This window comes from Callithrix jacchus, chromosome 12, assembly GCF_049354715.1.
Source record: "Callithrix jacchus isolate 240 chromosome 12, calJac240_pri, whole genome shotgun sequence".
In the NCBI taxonomy this organism is placed as follows: Eukaryota; Metazoa; Chordata; class Mammalia; order Primates; family Cebidae; genus Callithrix; species Callithrix jacchus.
Genome location: NC_133513.1, coordinates 39,567,551 through 39,590,731, shown reverse-complemented (window position 1 = coordinate 39,590,731; position 23,181 = coordinate 39,567,551). Strand labels below are relative to the sequence as shown.

General features: G+C 50.3%; 1 protein-coding gene and 1 long non-coding RNA gene across 12 annotated transcripts in view; one reads left to right on the top strand and one right to left on the bottom strand.

Moving 5' to 3' along the window:
- Window positions 1-863: 863 nt before the first annotated feature.
- On the bottom strand, window positions 864-12,507 carry LOC103796647 (uncharacterized). 4 transcript variants are annotated; one of them, XR_013524827.1, is made up of 5 exons: window positions 12,299-12,507; window positions 11,913-12,074; window positions 7,960-11,824; window positions 6,614-7,284; window positions 864-5,083 (listed from the first exon to the last, which is right to left on the bottom strand). It is a non-coding gene; the product is annotated as an uncharacterized LOC103796647 (long non-coding RNA). The 4 variants fall into 4 exon arrangements; XR_013524828.1 differs by lacking the exon at window positions 7,960-11,824; XR_013524829.1 differs by lacking the exon at window positions 11,913-12,074 and having other exon boundaries at window positions 7,960-8,087.
- C12H10orf71 (chromosome 12 C10orf71 homolog) overlaps window positions 7,094-23,181 on the top strand; it is a 34,430-nt gene continuing 18,342 nt past the window's right edge. For 3 of the 8 annotated variants that reach the window (XM_035267697.3, XM_002756142.6, XM_078345344.1), the window contains exon 1: window positions 7,094-7,381. The gene's annotated coding sequence lies outside the window, so the exon portion shown is untranslated. Of the gene's footprint in view, window positions 23,046-23,181 lie in introns of all 8 variants that reach the window. The other 5 variants (XM_009009561.5, XM_078345345.1, XM_035267694.3 and 2 more) reach the window with 3 other exon arrangements.

Genomic DNA, 23,181 nt, shown 5'->3' with positions numbered 1-23,181 from the left:
CGTGAACTGAGCAGCTCAGCTACAGACTCTGCTGGCTGTACCACCTGGAGTTTTGTGTGGCTCGGCCCAGCTGCACACAGAGAAGTGGAAATAGCTGGACATACCTGGCACGTGTGAGCCATATCCAAAGGCTCCTGGAAGGCCAGACCTCAGAGAACAACATGGCAGGATGGGAACCCACCTGAGCTGGGTGCCAGAACCCCCTGCAACCAGCCCAAGCCTCACCTGTGCCTAGTTCTGTGACCTTGGACCATGTATTCAACCTCTTAAGCCTCAGCTCTCTTGCCTGTAAACCACCTCAGAGATGTAGTAAGGAGAAAAGGAGGTTACAAATGAGAAAGCAGCTACAAGTGCCTGATCCACAGGAAGTGTTCAGAAAATAATTGTTGTGTCAAGTTAAGTAGGAAGCCACTCTTGAACAGCAGCTCCCAGGAAATCATCCACAGCAAGTGTGGAAGACAGAGTCGGTGCACCCTGTCCAGGAACAGGCGCTCTTTCTTCTCCAAGGGTAACCCCTGAACCAGCAGCATCAGTATCGCCTGAGGACTTATTAGAAATGCTCATGTCCAGGCCCCACAGAGGACCCACTGAGGCAGGAACTCTCAGGGAGGGCCCCAGCCATCGGTGCTTCCTCCTCTGGGGTACTTGAGAACCACTGCTCTGAGATAAACCCAAACTCTGAGGCTTTAATGGCAGGGAGAGAGGCAAGGCAGCAAGGACTCCCCCGTGGGGCAGTGCCCCACACTCATTCACTGCATGTGAGGTGAGCGGAAGAACATGAGGCAGGCAAAGTACGTGTCCTCTTGGAATTGCTTTTGGGAGAAGGGAGTATATACAGACAGAGCACAGTCCAGAAAGCAGGATGGTTTCTGTTAATTATCATGACCATGAGGAATAGAATGAGGGTGTGACAGAGGTCAGCTGGGGCCAAGGTGAAGATCTCCAGATGGGATAGCCGTGGAAAAGTCTCTCTGAGGAGGTGACACCTGAGCTGGGGCTTGAACGATGAGAAGGAAGCAGCCATGTCGGGGCGGGGCAGAGTGCTCCAAGCAGAGGATCCGATAGACAGGTGCAAAGGCCATGGGGCAGGATGGAGCTCCATGCAGAGACGGGCAAGGAGCTTATGAGGCTGGAGCTGGTCCACCTCTGAGGCTAGAACAATCCTGCAGCAGCCGCAGTGCGTGTGGGGCAGGTAGACAATGGCCTTCCTCTCCCTGTTCCCTGTTCTCTTTACGGGAAAGAGAATGGCTGGCACCTGGGGTGCAGAGTAGCGACAGCAGGCTTGGGCTTTGCATTGCAGTCCTGCCTCCAGAGTCTCTCTCCCCTCAGCCAGGCTGCTCTGTACAGAATCCCCTCCTCTGCCTCTGCACTGGAGGGAAGCGCAACTTCCAGGAAGGCCCTGCTTCCACCAGCATGTTAGTGACATGGCACCACGGAAGTGAGTGATCTGAGGAGAATGGGAACCCTGACTTTGATGCCAGCTCTGCTGCCCAAGTACATAATTTGGGGTGAGGGGCTTCACCTCTTTGACTTCATTCTGCATGTGGAAATGGAGGTAAGAATGCCTCCTCCTAGAAGGGTTGTGAAGATCCAGTCCACGCTGTGCATGAGATCACTAACAGCACACAGCTTCTGGAAGGGCTTGGAAAATGGCAATACACACCATATTTTTCTTCATGCTCAGAAAGTCTCATTTTAAGGCCCAATATTTTAGAGGCAAGGGTGAAAGCAAATAGAAATAATACCAGTGATGTAGGAATACACTTGCAAAAGTTTCTGCTTTAAGTCTGAACTCAGGGCAATGGCGATGGAGAAATTGAAACTCCTTTACCACGAGCAGCTCAGCCCTGATCTCAAGTCGGGTCTGGCCTGATGGACATACCAGGCAATGAGGGTGAGGGTCCGTGACCAGGAGCAAAGCCCAGCACTGTCCAGTGGAAATACAGCCCATACCACTATGTTATTTCAAATACTCCAGAGTCACGTTCCAAAAGTAATGTGCGGAAGTAAATTTCAACAATGTATTCAATTAAACCCAGAATATCCAAAGCATTTTCATGTCAACATCAAGACTTTTGTCCTAAGGAAATCCAGTGTGCATTTTACACTCACAGGTCATCTTGATTCAGACCTGACAAGCAGTTTCAAGTACTCATTAACCACATAGGGTTGGTGGCCACTCAAGTGGACAAAGTGGCTCTAGGACAGAGGTCACAAACTGCCCATGAGCCAAATCCCTCTGCTGTCTGTTCTGGGACAGCCCAGTGAGCTAAGAAGGGTTTGTACACACTTCAATAATTGAGGGAAAAATGTCAAAATAAAAATATTTATAATACATTGAAACTATATGAAATTCAACTTTCTTCTTTTAAACTCTGAAACTGAAGTTTCATTTACTGTGTTGGCTACTCCCATTTGTTTAGAGTGTCTCTAATTGCTTTCGTGCTACCATGGCCTAGCTGAGCTCTTTTGACAAAGACCCACTGGCCTGCAAAGCTGAAAATATTTACCATCTTGTCTTTTGCAAAAAACTTTTGTCAACCTGTGCTCTAGGGAGCAGCTCCTCTTCACACTGGGTTTCCAGATCCCTCTGAGTGTGGAGAGGTGAGCCACTGCACCCAGATCCACCAGGAAGCCAACCTCCCATCTGCTTGCCATGGCTTTGTTGTGAGACTTGTTAGTACTTCAGTGAACTGAATTTTCTTCATTTCACAGCACAGGTTCTATTTCTTACGTCTAAGCCTTCCACTGTAAAGTCCTAAGCAAAGAATCCTGAAGGAAGCGCCTTGAGGAGAGTCCCCAGCCAGCGTGACCGTCAGTTGACTGTGACAGCTGCCATCCCAGCACCAGGCTGGTCAGATGGGGAGAAGAGCAACCCTGTAGAAGGGACCTTGGCAACCTGGGCTCTTTCAAGCTATGAGCTACAAACAGGGCCCTGCCCCCATAACTCCAGCCCTTCTGAGTTAGACATTAGCAGGCAACAACCCCACCAACCCAGTGCTCCTGCAAGAGGGGTCCTCCTGCTCAGACCCCTCGCCAGGCGGCCAGCCCAGCGGGGCCTGAGCCCCCGAAGCACCCTCCTCCAATGAGGCACCATCTCAGCATCAGCCCCGGAAACACACTCGTGCTGTGCTTACAGTGGGCACAGAATCCCCATAACAAATCACTAGTTAAGGAGGTGCCCTGCAGGCATTGCCTTCACTGCAGGGAGAGGCAAGATGAACAGATGGGTCAGAGAAGGCTCTGTCCTGCACTTGGGCTGGGAGAGTACTAGCTAGATAGATGGCCAGGCGAGCCCTTGTCTGCATCCTCTGTGCTGCTATTAGCTGTGGCATCCCGAGACCTCTGTAAGCCTCATTTTCCTCATCTGTAAAAAGGAAACACTAGGCCAGGCATGGTGGCTTATGCCTGTAATCCCAGCACTTTGGGAGGCTGAGGAAGGCAGATCATGAGCTCAAGTGATCGAGACCATCCTGGCCAACATGGTGAAATTCTGTCTCTACTAAAAGTACAAAAAATTATAGGTGACGCATGCCAATAATCCCAGCTACTCGGGAGGCTGAGGCAGGAGGATCACTTAAACCTAGCAGGCAGAGGTTGCAGTGAGCTGAGATCGCATCACTATATTCCAGCCTGATGACAGAGCAAGATTCCGTCTCAAGAAAACAACACAAAATAAAGCAAAACAAAAGAAAGGAAACATTAGCTGCCTTCATACAGAAAGACTGAGGATTTTGTGGAACAAAAGCACAGAAAGTGTTTTCCTGGCATATAGTGAGTGCTCAGGAAATATCAGTTCCCCATATCTCATCCTTCCCTAGCTCCCCGATGGACAGTGATTCATGGGGATGGGACAGAATAATGCAGGGACCTATGATCAGGAGTATGCAGGATGTAGGTTAATTGATGTGAGGACTTAGAACCATGTAGGGCACAAAGTAAGCATCCTATATGCGCTGGCTTGCACTTTCATTTTGCTTTTATTATCAAATAGGGAAATGCAACACCCTCCTGAAAAACATTATGGAAGTGACTCCTAAGGAAAGCTGGGTGATAGTGAAGAAATGTCTCCCAACAGGAAGTCACAGAACCAGGATACAAAGCTAGAAGAATCAGGTGAGTGGCTTCCTGTTATTTGCAGGGATGTGAACTTCAAATACCTAGAACCAGAAATTGGCCGGAAGGACCTATTGTGCACTACCCTTATTGCCAGCTTTTGAACATTTCTAATTAATACCAATGCGGAGCAGATTAAATTTGCTGCAAAATTAAGTTCGCAATTACCAGATGCAGCAAGGCCATAGCTAGACCTTCTCCTCCCCACTCTGTTGGGTGGCCGTGCTGCCCTCACAGCGTTCCAGAGGCCTTGCTGAGGGTTACAGCCAGTGAAGCCACTGCAAGAATGGGCCACCAGAGCATGCCGCCTGAGGACAGCTTTATTTATGCACTTTTAGAATGTACAAGTGGGCCTTGTTTTTCTGGACGGCTAGGGAACTCACTGGCTCACATAGCGTTCATGGTTCCACATTTAGAGTTGTGTCTTCATTCACATTCTTTCCATGCAGCTCACAGCTCCTGGACTGGACGAGAGTGGTCACTTTGCCTGGGCCAGTACCCCGGACAGATGCCAGCTCTGGGCCATGCAGACCCTGAGTGTTCTTGGTCTGGAGTTTGGGCTGAGTTCTGTGGCTGGGGCTGGTCTGCACCAGGGTGCCCACTGTAACTGGCACAGACATGGAGTCTATTACAAGGGGCAGGTAGGAGCACTTCCAGGAGAAATCAGATTCTGCAGGGGTCAGCCATGCTCAGGCTTGCTGGAACCTCCAGCCAAGCTCTGAGGGCTGCCTGCTCCCAGGACAGCCCTCAGATGGGTCAACTGGGTTTTATTATTCTCTCCAGACCCTTCCTGCTGACATCATTGACAAAGCTACCCGCCACTGTCTGGTCCCCAGAACATTCCCCAGCCATCCCACGGTGCTCTTCCCTCAATCGGCCACTTGAAGCAAACACCATTCGCTCCTGCCGCAGAGCAAAGCTTGCCGTTCCTAGGATCCTAAACAAGACATAAGGTCACGCTCTCCTCCTGTGAAGAATGAAACGTAAGCTGGGGAAGGAAGGTGCTGAGGAGGGGAGGAAAGCAAATTAGGAAGAGCAGGGGCCCTGTCAAAGCTTCCAGCTCATGTTACCCACGGCCCAAAGCAAACACCTCCATAAACTGAGATTTAGTAATGCAACATTTCCTAACATCTGGAACAAAATGATTTGGGTCAAACAGATGACATATGAACTGACTATAAATTTGTTTCAATGCAGGGGGGAGGAAATTAACAAATATATCAAATCCATATCTATTAGGTATTGTCATCTTCCATAAAGTTCTTCTGTTCAGGACACAAAGCAAGGCAATTTAAATTTTCTTTAAAGGAAAATAGTAAGTAAATGTTGATACAGATAGTTGAGGATGTCACAAAAATCATGGGGAAAAATAGCAAATAAATGACTAACACTTGGGAAGCTTTGCAATAGATGAGCATATTCATGTACATGAGCTCCCCTGACCCTGAATCCCACAGAGCACAGGCATTCTCTCCACTTTAGAGATGGGTAAACTGAGGCTCAGGAAGGGTAAGTATGTGACATGTCAACTGGCTAGGAAATAATGGAGCCAGGGCTCCAAATCCTGTGTACTTTTTAAAAATGTTGTTCACATCTCAACTTGATGATTTTTCTCTGCTCTGTTGGCGTGTGTTTGTTTTACAAACAGAGGAGGTAGGGAGATAGGTAGGTGGGTGGATAAAATCGAGAGGTTCACTTTGGACCTCCTTCAAAGCATCTATGAGTGCAGAGGAGCAAGTGGTCATCCCCACAGCAAGATTCTGAAGCTCTCACGGCAAAAGGCAAATCTGGAGGCTCCCAGGAGGAGGTGGGTCTGAATGCTCCTGCTGTTTGGGCACCTCGGTCTGCAGGGCATGGACTTGGTTTAGACAAAAGTGCATAGACCTGGGTCCCTGTGACTCTGGCTGCTAGCAGGTTCAAGGCTGGAGATAGTGCCAGGCCCTAACTTGGGGCCAGGACACAGGTTGCTGCCCTTGAAGAGCCCACAGGGGCAAAAGGGACAGTCTGCAAATAGACCCAAAGACACAGTGCACTGCAGACTAGCAGAGGCCTTGAGCATAGCACAGAGCAGGACACCCAGCAGGGACAGTCATCTCTGCTTTCTCAGGCCACAGGAAGGGAAGCATAAAAAAGGATCTTGGAAAGAAGTGGGGAGAAAAATAATCGCTCTTGCATTAAGTCCTGGGAGCAGGCAGACTATCCTAGGGCCAGCCTGGGAGAATAAGGAAGGCACCCTGGGAGCTGGCACAGTGCAAGCCAAGGAAAAACCAGTGGAAAAAGTCTGGGAGGTCTGAGGGCAGTTTGGGGAACAGGTGACCCCAGCCCAAGACAGAAAGCAGCCATTGGGAAGGCAGGGATGAGCCCACCTCAGGATTGCAGGGGGGCCAGCCCCTCCAGAGGTGGAGAGGGGAGCCCTAGCCTGGCAGAACGGGATTTGTCCACTGGTGCTTGCACCTTGCAAAAACTAGGTTTGCAAGCTCACCAAGTGGACACTTACCTTGCCTCTTCCCCGATTATTTCATATCCATCTGCAACTCTCACCCTGAGACCCAGCCTGGCCTTCCCCCAGCTGTATATTATTCTGCTCCAAAAGCACAGCAGAGGACAGCTCCTTACTCGAGGAATGCGGGCAGCGGTCGTCCAGAGCCGATGATGAAACGGGCTATTTCTGCCCCGGGACATCAGCAGGGCTCCAGGCGCTGGCTCCAAGGCACACACTCTCCTGTTTTTAATGTTTCCCTAAACAAATGTTTTCCTTCCCACCTTGGGATATTTTTATTTGACTCTAGGTGCTGGAACAGCTTTAGCAATCGTTCTGGATTCAAGTTGGAATCGTGGTTAGGGTCCGGCTAAGCAGCAAGCAATTTCTCACTCCCCAAGTGATCTGTTACTCGTGGCTGATCTGGATGTAAAAATAGCAGCTGAGGCTGTTTGTTTAATCTGACTGTTACTTGACACCACGCGGGTGTTGCAGTGCGGACTGTTTGCCTCTTCCCCACCAAGAACACCATTTGGTTTCCCCCGGCTGGGTCTCTATTTAGGTAAGCTTCACGGACTTCCCGTGTCTGGCCAGCTTCTGGTCACTGATCTTCCTCAGGTGGGTAGGTTTGTGAGCTGGAGAAGGCTTGGGTCCTGAGTTCACTCTCCTGTCACCTTTGGGCAGCCTGGCTAAAGAGGAAAGAAGAAGTCTTGGCTGCTGGGCAGAGCCGGGGTTCTCTCCCATTCCCGAGGAGGCCTGAGCAGCTGGACAAGCAGAGAGCGGAAGGTACAGCCCAGACACTTGTCTGGCTCCTTAGCGTGGGCAGGGAGGCTCAAGCTCATGGCAGAAGGGACATTCCCGCTGGGCCGCTGCTGTGCTGGGGATGTAGTTTGGTGCCAGGGTGCTGTGCAGGGTGGTGTGTGTGTGCCGGGAGCCCACAGGTGCTGGGGCTGAGGTTCTCTGTGTGCTGGAAGGGCCTTGGGGACAGTGTACCAGGAGCTGTATATATGCGTGGCTTTGTCCTTAGGTGTCATCTGTTAGGGCTCTCTGCTCCCACATGGCTAAGTGAGTGCACAGATGTGCCCAGGCCACAGTGTTGTCAAATGGGGGCCCCCCGTGGTCCCAAGTTATCAGCAATCAGAGCTGAGGGAGGCTGGCTCTCTTGGCTCCCCCCAGCACTGGGCCAGGCAGGGTCACACCAGCTGTAACAAAGAGGAAAACTGGTGACTGCAACGCTCTGGCCTGTGGACTCTGTGAGCATGTGCATCCCCAAAACAAAGCCCTCCACAGGCTGCCTGCTCTTCCACACCCTGGGAGGCCCCACCAGACTCTCACAGGGTAGGCTTGGCTGAGTCTGAAACTACCTCTTTAATTTTCTAGTGGAGAAGAATTGATCATTGAGTAAGGCAGTGGTCAATGTGTGTGGAAAGCTAGATAGCCTTAAGAAGAATCATTGTGTAGGCCTTCCGCGTAGCTCCATAAGTATAGGAACCTGGGGAGATTAAACAGATGTGTGTGGTAAGTGAGGTCCTGTTTTCCAGCATTTGAGTTCCCTTTACACTAGTGGCTAGTAACTATGGTGTGTGGTCTGAGCACCTGGTTTTGTAAATAAAGTTTTATTGGCACACAGACATGCTCATTCATTTGCATATTGTCTAAGGCTGCTTCTATACTCTATCAGCAGAGGCCATATGGCCTGCAAAACTGAAAACATTTACAATATGGCCCTTTGCAGAAAAAGTTCGCTGACCACTGTGTTACAAGAACACTTCTTGAAATGGGTCAATTTAATACAAAAAAAAAAAAAAAACAGTGAAAGTTCTTGCTGTCAGAATAGCTTGTAAGTCAGACCCTTCCAATGGCTGGCTGGCTCCTGAGCCTCCTGCACCTTCCCAGGCCTACTTTTCAGGCCTGGCTGGTACAGGAAATGTCCAGTTTGCTGTCATGGTGCTGGGAGGGTTAGCTTAGCAGTGGAATCACCAGACACACAGCATGCCCATGTGGCCTGGGCCGAGCAGGGCAGATTGTGCTTATCGGGGTGGTTTATAAATAGCCTTCTCTGGGTGACTCAAGTCCAACACACATCTGCCCCTGGGTCTCTGGGATGGGAATGAGTTTGTCTGCTCTTGGATGACCAGAAGCTCATTGGGAAGGCAGCAACTGTGTGCAGTGAGGAGAAAGGGGGCTGGCGGAATGCTGTGTACTGGAACAGAGGGGTTTAGGTCTCCTGGAACCTGGGGAGTGAGAGGTGTTGAGAGTAGAAAAGGCCAGAGACGGGCTTGCATCCTCCCACCTTGATGCCTTTTTGCCAGGACAGAAATAAGTGTCTTTCCTGACCTAAGGAAGCCCTGGAGACCCCTACTGAAGAGGGGAAGACCCATGTCTTGAAATAGCCCTATTCTTCCAGTCTCTGCCAGAAATCTCAGTAACCCAAGCCTGCTGGTGGGAACAGGGCTGGTCCGTCTTTTTCATTGCCTCTTGGGATTTCATTCCATATGCCCCTAGGTTACTGGAGGGAAGCAAAGGGCTTCGAGAGAAGGCCACACTGCAGGGACACATGGGGCTGCTGCTCCCCAACAGGGCCTGGGCCCATCAAGGCTGGAGTGGGTTTTGGTTTTATTTCCACTTGAGGGTTTAAACCTCATTTCAAAAAATCCATCCAGTCCATAGTCCTTAACTCAATCGTATGCTTCATTTAGTTAATTGGAAAAACCTCAGACACCCCCTCATTTTTACTTGGTTTCCAAGGGTTGTGTGGCATGAGCTGGTGGATGGGACAAAGTGGGAAGGACAAGGGATCCATGGAGGCCTATCAGGACCCAAACCTGGAGCATGCAGAGCACATGCTGATGCTCAGATATGTCACCCCCAATGTAAGTCATCAGTATCACTCTGGAATATTTCCTGGAAGGGGCTGCCTGTGGGAAGAATACAGTGTGATTAATCCACAGCCTCCTAATGTCAAGGGGAGGCAGAGTGGATGCTCAGCTGACCTGAGTTCTCAGGGGAAAGACTGAAGCCAGCTCAGTGAAAAGTGCATTACCTTCCAAGCCCGCATCAGACGGCCTAGGGTAATTCTGACAGCAAGAAAATTCCAACAACCGATCAACCATGAATAGCTTCCTCCCCAGACCTAGAGACCTTCCTGTCTTAGATGAAGGGAAAGGGATGTTCTTCTGGGCCATGACACGTGGCAGACAGGCAGGCCTTCCTCTCATCCTCCATTCTCTGCTTGACCAATCCCAGGGGCTCCTTTGGGCCACCCCACTCTGGTCTGTCTTTCCTTGCCTCAGTTGATCACCTCTTTCACTAAGAGCCCCCTTCCCAAGTGGACTTGAGCTGCTAAGGGGCTGCAAGCCTGGCTGAAGGGAAGGATTTCATCTGGGATATTTTCCATTTCAAAGCCTTCACCTGAAGCTTGAGGAAGGCGGGGAAAAGGGAGGCTCTTCGGTTTGCTTGGGAAGCCTCTGAAGGAGTTTCCGAGGCTCTCTCCCTACTCCCCACTGTGTTTGGATGCTGGTTCTAGGCCTGGCACCATTGAGCCTGCCTGCAAGGGCCAGGTCACGCCAGGTCACATTGGAGCTGCCCCTTGGCTTGCCCTGTCCCGGACTGCCAGGCCATAGTAGCTCCACCAGCTCATCCTCTTACCTGGCCCTGTCTGCCACCCTCAGAGGCAGATCAGCCCGAAGACTGCAGAGGTCAAATAGTCCAAGCTCAAGCCACCTGGGCCACACCCACCAGATGAGAACATTTCTTGCCCTCAGTTTCCCCACCATTTCCCCTGTGGAAATCATTGCCTGCGGACCTCCCATGTGCAAAGCTTTGGAGTGTCTGGTCTCATTCTCAATCATCCAGCATGGTGGGTCTTGTGAACCCTCTCATGGAGGCAGGCGTGGCAGCTTGGAGAGATTGAGTAATTTGCCCAAGGATGCACAGTGAATGAGGGGCTTGAGATCTGAATGCAACACCCATGTCTTGTCCTCACTGCCTACTGATACCTACAGCTCTCTTCACCACCCAACAGAATCCCTAGAAAGGAGGCCATCCCATCACCAAAGAGTCAAAACCTTTCTTAGGAAAAAGAAACCTTCCTTAGGAAAGCCGAGCATGCCTAGAGAGGCACACAGGCTTCACCCCAGCTCCTCGGGACCTCAGGAAGTTGCCCAGGGTGCTGCAGGGATTCCACACTGCACTGGGAAGCCTATGGCTCTGCAGGGGACACAGGACAGGCAAATCTGGGTTCACAGGTCAGCTCTTCCACTTCTCAGCAAGCCCCCTGGACCTCAGCTTTCTTCTCTGTAAAATAGGAATAACAGCTCCCACATTGAACGGTCCTGCAAGCATTAACTGAGCAAATGTATGAAAAGTTCCAGGCACGTGGTAGAAATGCAAGTACTGCCCTCCTCACTCTGCTGTCCTACTTGGAGATTTTTTTCCTCTCACTTAAACTCCAGCTTGGGCCTGTACCTTCCAGAGGTCAAGGAGAAAGTCCGATGCCTCAGGGTTCAGCTGGTTCATGCTCACAACTCAGCAGGAGAGCAGCTGGCACCATGCAGGATGGACCCCAGCCCCATGGTGACCACGCATGGTGATCACTGCCCCTCTTACACAGAAAAGGTCATGGATCTGAGCACCTTCCACATGTAGAGTGGGTGGAAGGCCAAGCCCAAGTGTGGACATGATGTTCCTGGCTCAGGACAAGGGCAGACACAGTACAAACCACAGCCATTGACAAGCACCAGACCCAAGTGGCCCAAGAGACTATGACTTGTCACTACAACCTCCCTGAAGCAGAGGCAACCTCCCGTCACTCCCGATCAGCTTTCTCCAGGTGTGGTCTCATGGCCAGCAGACCTCCCGAGTCCTGAGCGGGACCACGCGCTGTCTGCTTAGCCAGCCCCCAGGGCATTCTGAAATGCATGAGGATGCTGCCTTAGGAAGGGAAAGGGGGGCAAGGGGCAGGCACTGTTCTCAAACACAACAAGAGGTGCTCCAAGGAGCCAAGTTTTTCCCACCAGCACAGCTATAGGCTGAAATAAACATGGTTGTTAGAGGAGCATGTTTCGGCTTTAAGTTTGGAAGGGAGAACTGGGCTGGCCACACAGAATGCCTTTCTTTGCCACGAGGAAGTCCGTGAAGCAGTTGGTCTTGGTCAGCTCCTCACACTGCACTACAGGAGCCCATTCTCGCCTTTCCTTCCCCTGGCTGAGCCACCTCATCACTGCTGTGCTGGTTGGAGAAAGGATAGTGGTCATCTACCACCTACTTTCCAGCCTCCCGCAGGGACATGAGGAGAAGGCCAGGCACAGCTTCAGACCTATGAGGGAGGCTTAGGAATTGCCAGGGGTGCTCTGTGTGAGGTCCTCTTCTCCTTATCCCAGATGCAGACCGCTTCATGGCTTCCAGGGCAGGAAAGATAACCTCTGCAGGAGAGCCAGGTCCTACACATGCCTCCTCTAGCTACTAAAGCCAGTGCTCCCTGGTGGAACAAGAAGCAGAGGGAGATAGGTGAGCAGTGCTAGGAGAAAGGTTGCTACCCTGTCCTCACCCTGCATGAACCTGGTGGCAGATAGAAGACCATCTCATCTCTTGTCTCTCTGCCCTCACTGCATTCTGCAGAGACCTGGCCCTGAATCCTGGCTCTGCTGCTCTCTGGCTGTGTGACCTTAAGCAAGTTCCTCAACCTCTCTGACCCTCAATTACCTAAAATTTCTTTGGTGTCAGCCCTCCTGAATTTGCCAGTTGTTGCGCCCATTGGGTGAGGCCATGGATATAGAAGGTGAGACAGGTGGCAGGAGCTCCATCAACAGAATGGGTGTCTGAGACTGCTGGGGTGCTAACACTCGGTGACAGCTTCTCCAGCTCTGCTTCTCTGCCTGTGTCACGCAGCCTCATGGCACCAGTTTACATATGAGGAACCTGGTATATAGATGTTGCCATGGACTCTGTAGAATCCCTGCCCTCCCATGGTTCTCAGGAGTCCTGCCTGAACCTCCTCTCTCTGCCAAGCCTGGCACCCTTCAGGGCTGCTTTCAGGGGGCTCCCCTCCCCGTACAGCCTGGCTCTTTCCCCAGGGGCTGGAGAGAGGATGGTTCCTGAGGAGATACCCCCATCCCAACAAAAACAAATGCCTCTTCCTCCAGGAGCTGGGCTTCTGTCTAGACAAGGCTCTCCAAGGTGGAATCTGGTCATAAGTTACAGTTATTCCTTCATCACCAGATCCTGATCCACAAGCCTCAGGCTGCTGGGTCTGCCTTTCCGTTTAACCCAAAGTCACCAAAGCAAGACTGAGGCTCACACAAGTTGAGTGGCAAGTCCAAAATCTGTCTGATTCTGAAGCTCTTAACTGGAGAGCTGTGTGCCCCACTAGGTTTCAAGGTCTTTGCACCCCATGCTGTGAAATCCCAGGTGTGATGGGGTATGGGAATAGAAGGACATCCTATGACCACAGGTCTCAAGATGAGCTTGAAGGAGGCCTGAGGGTGAGAAACAGGAGTATGGAAAACTGCACAGTAGCCAGGGGCAGGTTGGTCGGCAAAGGCACAGCATGGTGCTGAGCAGAGACTCTTAACCTGTGGCTGGGATTCCAGAAGCTGCTAGAGGAGGCTCTCTAAAGACAGATGAATGGGACCACCACTTCTCTAGGAGCCCTGGGTTCCTGCCCCACACCAATGTATTAAATTCTGCCCTACACATATTTCTCCTCTGTAAGGAACAAGAGTAACTCCTGTGTCATGAGGCTATTGTGAATATTGATTAAATAATAAATATTAATTAATAATACTAGGTTATAAAGTACCTTTATACCAGGTACTCAGTCCCCATTCAGTGGATAAGAGAAATTTCTCTCATCCACTCATTCATTCACTTGCTTAGCAAATAAATGGCCCCATGCAAGGCACAGGCACTCTGTGGGGACTGGAGACATAGCCTAAAGCAGAAAGGCAAGGCCAGGACCATGGACCTGCCACCAGGGGGTGGGGGGTCTCCTCCCCTCCCCAGGTGAACCTGGTTAGTCACTGTGTTTGGGCCTTGGGTCTCCAATTCTCCATCCAGATGAAAATCTGGCATTACCATAAACAGGGCAACCATAAGTTGAACCTAATTAAGGTATGCCTAAAATTTCTGGTCTTAGAGAGTTTGTGTTTTTTTTTTAATCACTGTAGATCATAAGTCATCATTAAGTCCTGAAGTCACTTAGTAAGTTGGGAAGAGGTTTTTTTAAAATGAAATACTAGAATAGATTAGATTAGGATGGAGCAGTACATATAAGAAGGGTAAGCTTTGCTTTGTCAAGTTTCCCTTAATACATATGTGTCCAAGCATGTTCTGTGCCATAATGTAAATGCATTTCTCACCACATGTAGAAGAAAAACCTCTGCTCTGCAGAGACACAGGGTGTGCATGTCATTCACTCGCTCCCCAGCAACCTGAGAGGTGAGGTGCAGGGCTGCAGTGGCCAGGGCTTTCTGAACCTTCTTCTGGTTCAGACATCCTTCCTGCTGTGGTGGGGACCCAGAAACTTGTGGGTTGGCTGGCTCCAACATCGAGAGACTCCCAAGCAGTGCCTGCTGTGGGGACCAATTACATGAAAATTCCTGTGTCCAGCATGGGGAGCAACCTTGGGGGCGGCAGTGCCGGAGGCAAGCACAGCCAGGCTGGTTTTATTATCCCTATTTTCCAGGTGTAGCAGTTAATGACACCCATGATGACAAACTTTAGAACTGGGTCTCAGCTCTTTCCACTGCCAGCACTGCCTATTTGATGACTCTGTCATGTCAGGTCCTGCCATTTCCAGAATCCAGGGCAAGATGTTCCTGGGAAATGTGGAGGGGAAGAGCAAGTGAATACATGAATGAGTGAAGGCAGGAAGGACAGCCTGGTGCTGGCCAGTGCTCCCTCCCTGATTCTCTAACAGTGGTTCTTAGCCAGAGGTGATTTTGCTCTGAGCCTTGGGCAGTGCCGATGATGTGAGGGCTGAGAAAGTCTGTTGGGAGCACCTGTGCCAGGTCATGGCATGGGGTCCACTTGCAGATGAGAAAGCCCAGGCTCTCACATTCCATGTATCTCTTAGGGCTGCTCTGTACCCTTCAGCCATGGTTGCTGAGTGGTTTCTTCAGCCACTACCCCTGGGGCATACTGGACTTCTACCTGCTGCAGGATTTAGAGGCCCCTACATGTGTAATGTGGTTTGTGGAAGATTCAGAGTCCCACCAGGCCAACACTGCCATCATGGCACCCAACCACATCCTGTTCCTAGGACTGGACAAAGCCAACCTTGTTCTCTCCCAGGGCACAGGATCTCAGGATCAGTTTGGGAGCCTTTGGCTTTCCCAGTCTAGAACCTAGTACAACTCGGCAACCATGGCTGAAGGGTAAAGAGCAGCACTAAGACCTGCACCCAGATCCCAGGGGGACCCACAATTTGCATGGCCCCTGTACTCCTGAAAGAACTGTGTGTCCCTCCTCCAGCAACTGCCCCGGCTGGCCTGGCAGTGGGGGTGGCCTTGCAGCTTGGGTTGGGTCTAACAAGGAGGTGCAAGGATCAGAAGGCTAAGCAGCAGAGCCATGGCTGCCAGGCTGACCCTGCTTTCTCCCAAAATCTCTGCCCTTCAGGCAATTCCTCTCCTGGGCAGTGGAGTGGGACTGGCACTCACTCAGCCCTGAGAGAGTGAAAGACAGGGTGAACAGAGTTGTCTTGGATCACATGCTCTCCCTTCCAGATCTTTCCTGCTCCTACTTTTACCTGTGATGCCCACATGGCTGCTCCTATAAAACACCTCTGAGCTCATGAAGAGAAGCCAAGGGCCCTTTGCTCAGGTAGCATCTGGCCACTGAGGCTGGGCCCCTCGAGGTCTGCAGAGAACAACTGAGAGTATGGTGGAGAAGCTGGCAGTGCCAAGCCTGAGCTCTTTCCTGGTGGAAGGGACTGTCTGGAGACTGTGTCTGGCTAAGTCCAGCCCATCTGGCCACCAGGAGCTCCAAGGTGTGATCCTCCATAATGCTCCACCTCTAGAAGTGGTCAGAAACTGTGCGAGGAGGTGCTGCTGACAACTCACAGTTAGCCTTTGTGGAGTGAGACACTACCCCAGTCTAAGCAGTACAAGCCCCACAGCCTGCTGGGATTCAGAGGCATGCCATAGCCCCCTGAACCCTGCAAGGCCCACTGGGCACACCTTGTCCCACCTCTGCCTGGGATGTTAGGTCAACAGCAAGAAATCAGCCAGTGCTACAAATCCAGCACTTTTTGCCCCAGAGAGCTGGTTATTAAACAGTGCTCGGTTTGCCGTGGTCATCAGGGAACAGGAACCAGGAGGGGACAGGTTGTGGGAGACTGCTTGAACTCAACCAATTCTCCCCCTCTCTTCTTTATCCTATGAAGTCTCATTTCTCCTGCCACAAGCATCCTTCCCTGGGTCTGTGATGCCAGGTGTTCGGCACCCTCACATCCTGGGTTAGACTAGGCCCAGTCTTCCCTGTGCCAGGTTCCTTGGCCTCTAGCTGCAGGCACAGCCCTGGGTCTGAGCAGCACTTGGAAGCTTTTGGTGAATGACCTATCCAGACATGGCAGACTGGCTACCCAGACCAGAAGTCAGCTTCAGGCTGGGCTGAGCCCACAGAGAAAGCATCGCTCCTTCACTCTCTCCCCAGAGGGCAGCAGCCCCTGCTACCACCTGCTCACATCCAGTTCTGTGGGTCTGGCAAGCCCAAGCAAGCTGGTTTCTTCAACCCCTGGGGCATACTGGACTTCTACCTGTGGCAGAATTTAGAAGCCCCTACATGTGTAATGTAGTTTGTGGAAGATTCAGACTCCCACTAGGCCAACACCGCCATCATGGCACCCAACCACATCCTGTTCCTAGGGCTGGACAAAGCCAACCTTGTTCTCTCCCAGGGCACAGGGTCTCAGGATCAGTTTGGGAGCCTTTGGCTTTCCCAGTCTAGAACCTGAGTTTGGGTCCAGTCAAGCCAGGCCAGGCTGCAGGCTGACACCCCTCTCCCATGTGCCAAATATCAGGCTAGTGGAGCCCAAATGTCCAGACCAGGTGTACAGCAACCTTTATGCAAATCAAAGTTCTGCTTTACATGCATAAGAGGCGCTGCCCAGTGGAAGCCAGTCTAAGGCCATCAGAGGTAAAGGCACTTTTACAAAGCAACACCCTCCCAGGATCCATCCAGTTCTGGAGCAAAGGGCCCCGGTCAGCCCTGCACGTGGCTGTATCTCCAGCACCAAAACAGGTAACAAGTCACGCTTATGAGATCCTATGCTTTCTTCTTATGAACTTATAATTTCTGATTTCCAAAAGTCAAAAGAGGTTACAAAGACACAGCAAGCCCCACATGGAAGGAGCTGAGGAGGCATAATTCTGGCGCCAGAGAGCAGGGCACTGAGGCAGAGGACTGGGTGAGGCCCCGCCCAGCACTCCCAGGCCTTAAGCAAGGGACCAGCGGTTGACCCAGCCAGTTACAGCTCAGTTTCGTCAGATGTAAGATGGTGAGGGGAGCCTATCATGCCAAGTGTTACTGAGGATACGTGAGCACAGGCAGGTGCAGAGGTTAACCTGCTGCTTCACAGATACTCAACACATGTCAACTGTCCTCACCTGGAGGACCTCAACTGAGGAAGTCAATTTGCTGTTTCATTGTTGGCTGCTATGGGCTGAATGTGTATGCTCCAAAATTCATTGGGATTAACCCAGTGAATGATATTAGGATGTGGGGCCTATGGGAAGCAATTCGGTCATGAGGGTGGGGTCCTTTATGATGGGATTAGTGCCCTTATAAGAAGAGACATGAGAGGGCTTGCTTATACATGTGCACTCTCGCTCTCTTTCTCTGCCACATGAGGATACAACAAGAAACTGTCCATTTACAATCCAGGAAGAGGACCCTCACCAGACACCATATCTGCCAGTTCCTTGTTCTTGGACTTCCCAGCCTCCATAACTGTAAGGAGTAAATGTTGATTTTAAGCCTCCCAGCCTACAATATTTCAGTTCAAGCTAAGACATTCTCCTCATAATGCAGAGAACATAGATAAGTACATTCCTCTCTAAAGCAAGAGGGCTGTTAGAATTGCACAGAGAGGTCAATTGCCTTGGCCAAAAACTGACCAGCAAAGCACAGGTCCAGAGCAAGGCACCCTGTGGTGTGGGGTGGTGGAGGCTGTGTGTGCTGTGCATCTGTGGGTGGAGGACCATCTGTGAGCAGGACTCCAGACTGTGCACAGACAGGGAGGAGTTGTCACACTTCACTCCACTGAACTGCTCCTCAGACAGGCCTGAGTCAATGATTCAGAAAACCAACCCAGAAAGAAGAATAAGAGGAATCAATTCCAATTTGTTAGAGCCTTCTGGGTGTGATAAAGCCAACCCCTGCCATCTCCACTGTCTTCCTGTTTCCCCTTCTCTAAGAATTGAAAGCACCATTCAATTAAGGTAATTAAATTCACCCGAAGATCTTGGGCTCAAAACCACACTACCGGCAAGTGGTCAAACACAGCAACAAAGCAAACCCCAATGGCTTCCTGTGGAAAGATGGGCAGGGACAAGGAGGAAAATGGAACGCATCTTCAGCAGCTCAGAAGCACAACCTGGGCCTGCAGGGGAGCCCCCAGCTCTGCAGAGCCTAGCTGTCTGAGCCTCCAGCAGCACCAGAGCCCTCCTCAAACAGGAAGGACTCCATGTTTATGGGCTGAATCAAAAGTTTCACTTCTATGGATGTCTGGGAGAACTGAGCTGAGAAGATCCTTAGGACATGACATGAAAGTGAAATGAAACCCTCCTTTTCTTCCCCAGAGCCACCAATTCTCCCATGAACTCCAGCCCATGAGCCATAAGCAGGGCTGGCGACACCTCCCAGGACATGCCTACGGGAGCCTGAGTCCACAGGCCACAGATTAGGGGTTTCATCCTGGAGTAAGCACAAGGTGGTAAGGTGGTGAGTCCAGGCTCTCACCCGCAGTTCTTCCCTGTCTTTACATGCTGTGTGGCACTGAGCAACATCCTGCACCTCTCTGCGCCTTCATTTCTCAACCCAAAAGACAGTGACAAGGCCCACTCAGCTTGCCTCAGAGGAGTTATGAGAACCAAACAGGAGCGTAGATGCTGACGCTTGTTATGAACTACAGGGTGATGCATATACATGAACCGTGACTCTCACTGTGTCATCCCAGTATTGACTCACCGCATTGGCTTCCTCTGATTGTGATCCTCTTTGAGTGCTAAAAGTCGGTGCCACCCTCGGGTTGCCAGATTTAAAAGAAGAAAAAGAAGAAGTCGTCCAGTGGAATTTGAATTTCAGATAATGAATAATTTTTTTAGTATGAGTGTATCCCACATATTGCATGGGATACACTTACACTAAAAGAGCATTTATTGTTTATTTGAAATTCACTTTTCACTAGGTGTTCTGCATTTTTAATTTGCTCAGTCTAGCAGCCTGGCCATGCCAGACCACCTGTGCAGTGTCTCCAGGACCGCCGAGACCCAGCCCCAAGCCTACTTTGTCACTCACCAGCTGTGAGACGTGGAATATCCGGGTCCTCCCTCTAAGGGTGCTTTGTCTCACCTCATGGGTGATTGTGGTCCCGGATCTGGGCGTTCCAGGGTCACCAAATGGGGCTCTGGCCCTATGGACCTGACGCGCTCCTCAGCTATGTGGGACGGGCACCTGTAATAGGGCCTGGCATGTAGGGATGATGAGTCTCCTTTGCACTTCCTATCCTTACAGACTGGGACACATGAGGGTCTGGGGCAGATCAGCAAAAGCTGGACTGCATGACTTTCTCAGGCTTGGGCTGACTGCCAGCTGGGAGCCCAGAGGAAGACAAGGAGAACATGGACCTCTGTCCCTCTGCACACCACAATAAACCTCGGTCATCACATCCGAGGGTCCAAGAATTGCACTCAGCAACCAGCACTGAAAACACTGCCCAGTGATCAGAGTGCACCAAGCGCTCTGCAGGCAAAAGATGAACCAAGACAGGGACCTCACACCAAGGATCTCAAAGTCTAGTAGGAGAGATAGATTCACTGCTATGAAAGAAGAATAAAGCAATGTAAGTGATAAAAAGAGAAGAAAAGATTCTACAAGGAACAGAACAGATGAGGAAGTTGTCAGCAGCTGTGGTTGAGGACAGAGAGAGACATTCCAGGCAGAGGGACTGCTACTTGAGGGATCCAGTCCAGGACACTTGGGTCCTGTGGGAGCAGGCAGAGCTCCCCTGCCAAGAGGGCCTTGAGGGTCATGCATAGGCATTTGTAAGGGATTAGGAGGGAGAGAGAATTGCATCCGCAAAAAGCAGCACATCCAGTCAATATTAACAGCAACATGAGGCATGGCATGGAAACAAAAGCATCATGTGAGAAAACATTTCAGAAGAGTTAGAATTTAGCAATGACTGTGCAAAGGTTATTTCGGTGCTCATCTCAAGGAAAAGCTGATTCATGGTGATCCATGCTCAGATTGAGTGTGTTTGATGTATTCTGTTTCAAAAGATGACCCTACAATTAGGAGAAGACAATACACATCCTTGAGTGTAATTCTCCAGGCTCCAAGGCTACAGGGGACTCCCAATTCGCCTGTGCACATAATCACAGTGGGCATGGCAGACCCTTCGCTGTTCTGCAGGTGCTCAACTGGAAGGTCCATTTTTAAATTCTTGCCAGAAGATCCTGTTTCCCCTGGTGTGCTCCGGTGTTTTGCAGAACCTTCTCCACCTGCTGCTAGTTTGGCCCGGGTCAGCAGAGGAAGTGCTGGAGGTTTGCAGAACAGGATGCCATTGAGTCCTGCAGAGTTACTAGAGGTACAGAGCAACACCAGCATTTGGTCCACTGACCCTGTAATTTAGATAACGCATCACCATTCACACTGTGGCTGTAAGCAGAGCCCCAAGTAATGCACTCAACAAATGTTTGCTGGACGCTGGCCCTCCAGAAGGCATCAAAACCACTCCCCAATTTAGAGCACTGAGAGTGAGAGCTGCGAGAGGGACCAACTGGGAAATGGCAAAGTCATGATGAAGTCACCTCTCATCTCTCCCTGATAAAAACGCACTCCGAACATACACAGTACATGCCACACTGCAGACGGACACCTTCCCCAGAGCCAGCCAGTCAACAGTCTCTAAGAACAATCCCATCCACCTGCTTCCATCTCTTAGCAGGGGGAATTTTTCATATTTGGGTGTTTGGAATCAGAAAGCAAATAATATCCACTTGGATTCAAATTCACTAATTTGAAATTTGTGATAATTCTGTGATTAACAAATTATAATTGACCGTCAATAAAATAAGTCCTGCTAAGCCTGTCGACAGTGTGAGTAATATCATGACAGGTGGAGGGGTGTGCTCATTTATTTAACAGAGATTGCTTGCACTATGCGCTATGCTACATGAAAAAGAGACAGGCATGGATCCCTGACACCAATAAGCACTCAGGTTAGCAGGAGGGACAAACATTAAACAACAAATCATTCAGTTAAATGTTTAATTATAATTATGCTAAGTGCTGCAAGATGACAGGTATAGCCTATGATAAAGGGATTTAATGGGCGGACTTGGAATAGCCTGAGGAAACTGCTTCATCGAAGGGACACGTGAACTGGGCTCCGAAGCACATGCTGGAGTTAACCCGGTAACGATGAAAAGATGGAACTACAAAAGTCCAGGCAGAGGGAACAGCATGTTCAGAGGCCCTGAGGCAGGAAGTAGGGTGGCATGTTGAAGAAGCTGGAAAAAGACCAGGGCAGCTGGAAAGCCAAGCATGAGGGTAAAGATCGAACAAGGTGTGGATGGAAAGAGAGAATCTCTGTTAAGGAGATTGATCTTCATTCCTTAAAACTGGAAAGCCATTGAGGAATTCTAAGCAAGAGGTCAATATGAACAAGTTTGAGTGTTGAAAGCTGCCTCTTGGCACAGGGCAGGAATGGGCTCCTGCAGTGGTTCAAGGATCTGAGACAGCATTTTGGGACACATAGTGACCATGGAGATGGAGACCAGGGTAGAAGGAGGAGACCTTTGGAGGTGAAACTTATAGGACTAGAAAATGGATGTCATAGGGGAAGACATAGGGAGGAGGAGGAGGAAGTTAAAGGCGATGTCAGGTTTCTGGGGTCCCCAGGGAGAAAGCTGGCTTGCAGAAGGCTCATGGATTCTGCTTTAAACATGTGGGTTGGAAGGGCTGTGAGACAGGGGTACCGAGCTGCCTGGTGGATGGGAGGAGGCATGGCCTGCCCTGGTCACAGCCTCAGTGTGTGGATGCTTGCAGGGACCACGGTGTGGGGACAATCACCTGAATGGAGACTGTAGAGTGATAAGAGAAGAGGTTCCATGGCTGAGAGCAGAGGAAATCCAGCAGTCAAGGAAAGGAAGAGACTAAACATTCAGACAGGGAGGAGAGAAGAAAAGAGTCCAAGTAAAAGAGCATCTCAGGTAGACAGTGGCCACGGGTCTAGATTGCAACCTAGAAGTTAAGTCAGATGAAGAGCAAAAATGGCCCCTCAGAAGATCCATCAGGGAGGAGTGAGGGCCAGACACTAAAGGCCGAGTGCAACGGGTAAGGAAATAATGGAGGTAGGGAGGAGATAAGAAGCATTTAAGAGAACAGTCTTTGAAGGCCACAGACATAAATAGGAATTGACCAGGTCATGATTAAATATTGATGTTTATTTCTATGCATTCATTAGACCAGGTTCCAAGACCTTGTTTAGAGGATGGCCCTGCCATGTGCACTGTATCTTCCATCATGCTGTCTGAAGGGGACATGCCCTTTCACCGGCAAAGTGCTCTATGAGCAAGACTTTTCACCAGTTCAGAGTGGCTTCCTTCAAATTCTTCAAAGTGGTGAGCAAGACAGATATTTGCTGGCCTCTGGAAAATTCATTCCTGCAGCAATGTCAGTGAGTCCACAAGGCAACTGTCTGGGGGAAAGCCCAAGCACAGGGTGAGGTGTCCCCTAATCATTCACAAAATAAATGCCACCTTGTCCTTCTGCATCTCAGTCTCATCCATGTGTGGCACCAGGTGGGTTTCATTTTCATCCCTAAGTCAGATCTCAGTGGAGCTGCAGGCAGGGGTGTGGCCTTATTATTTAGAGTTCCAAATGGATTGATCTGAATTTTTCGGTAGGCCGTAAGACCCAGAGCCAGGAGTCTTTCTCAACAAAATTCCTATTATCTTTTCCCTTTTTATCTGTGTCTCAAAAAAAAAATTTTTTTTTGCCCTCCAGGAAAAAAAATGTCAGAATAAAGATAACCCAGTTCAGAGCATTACCACAAATGGTTATTGAGCTTCTATTTATTGAGCTCAGTATACAAAGGTGTACAAGACTCCCTTACTGGATTCAAGGAGCTTCCTTTCTAGTTAAAGAGAGAAAGCAGTGATTATCAGTTCTTGAAACATATGGATCATGATATATGAAGTGACAACACGGCTGAGCTATGGAAAAGGTAAACCCAGCATGCTTTGGGAACATGAAGGAGGCCCATCTAAGCCAGCCTGGGGAGTCAGGGATGGGTCCTCACCGTATGGTGGTAGACACAAAGCACCTCTGTGACTCTCCAAAGAAATAGACTCCACAAATTC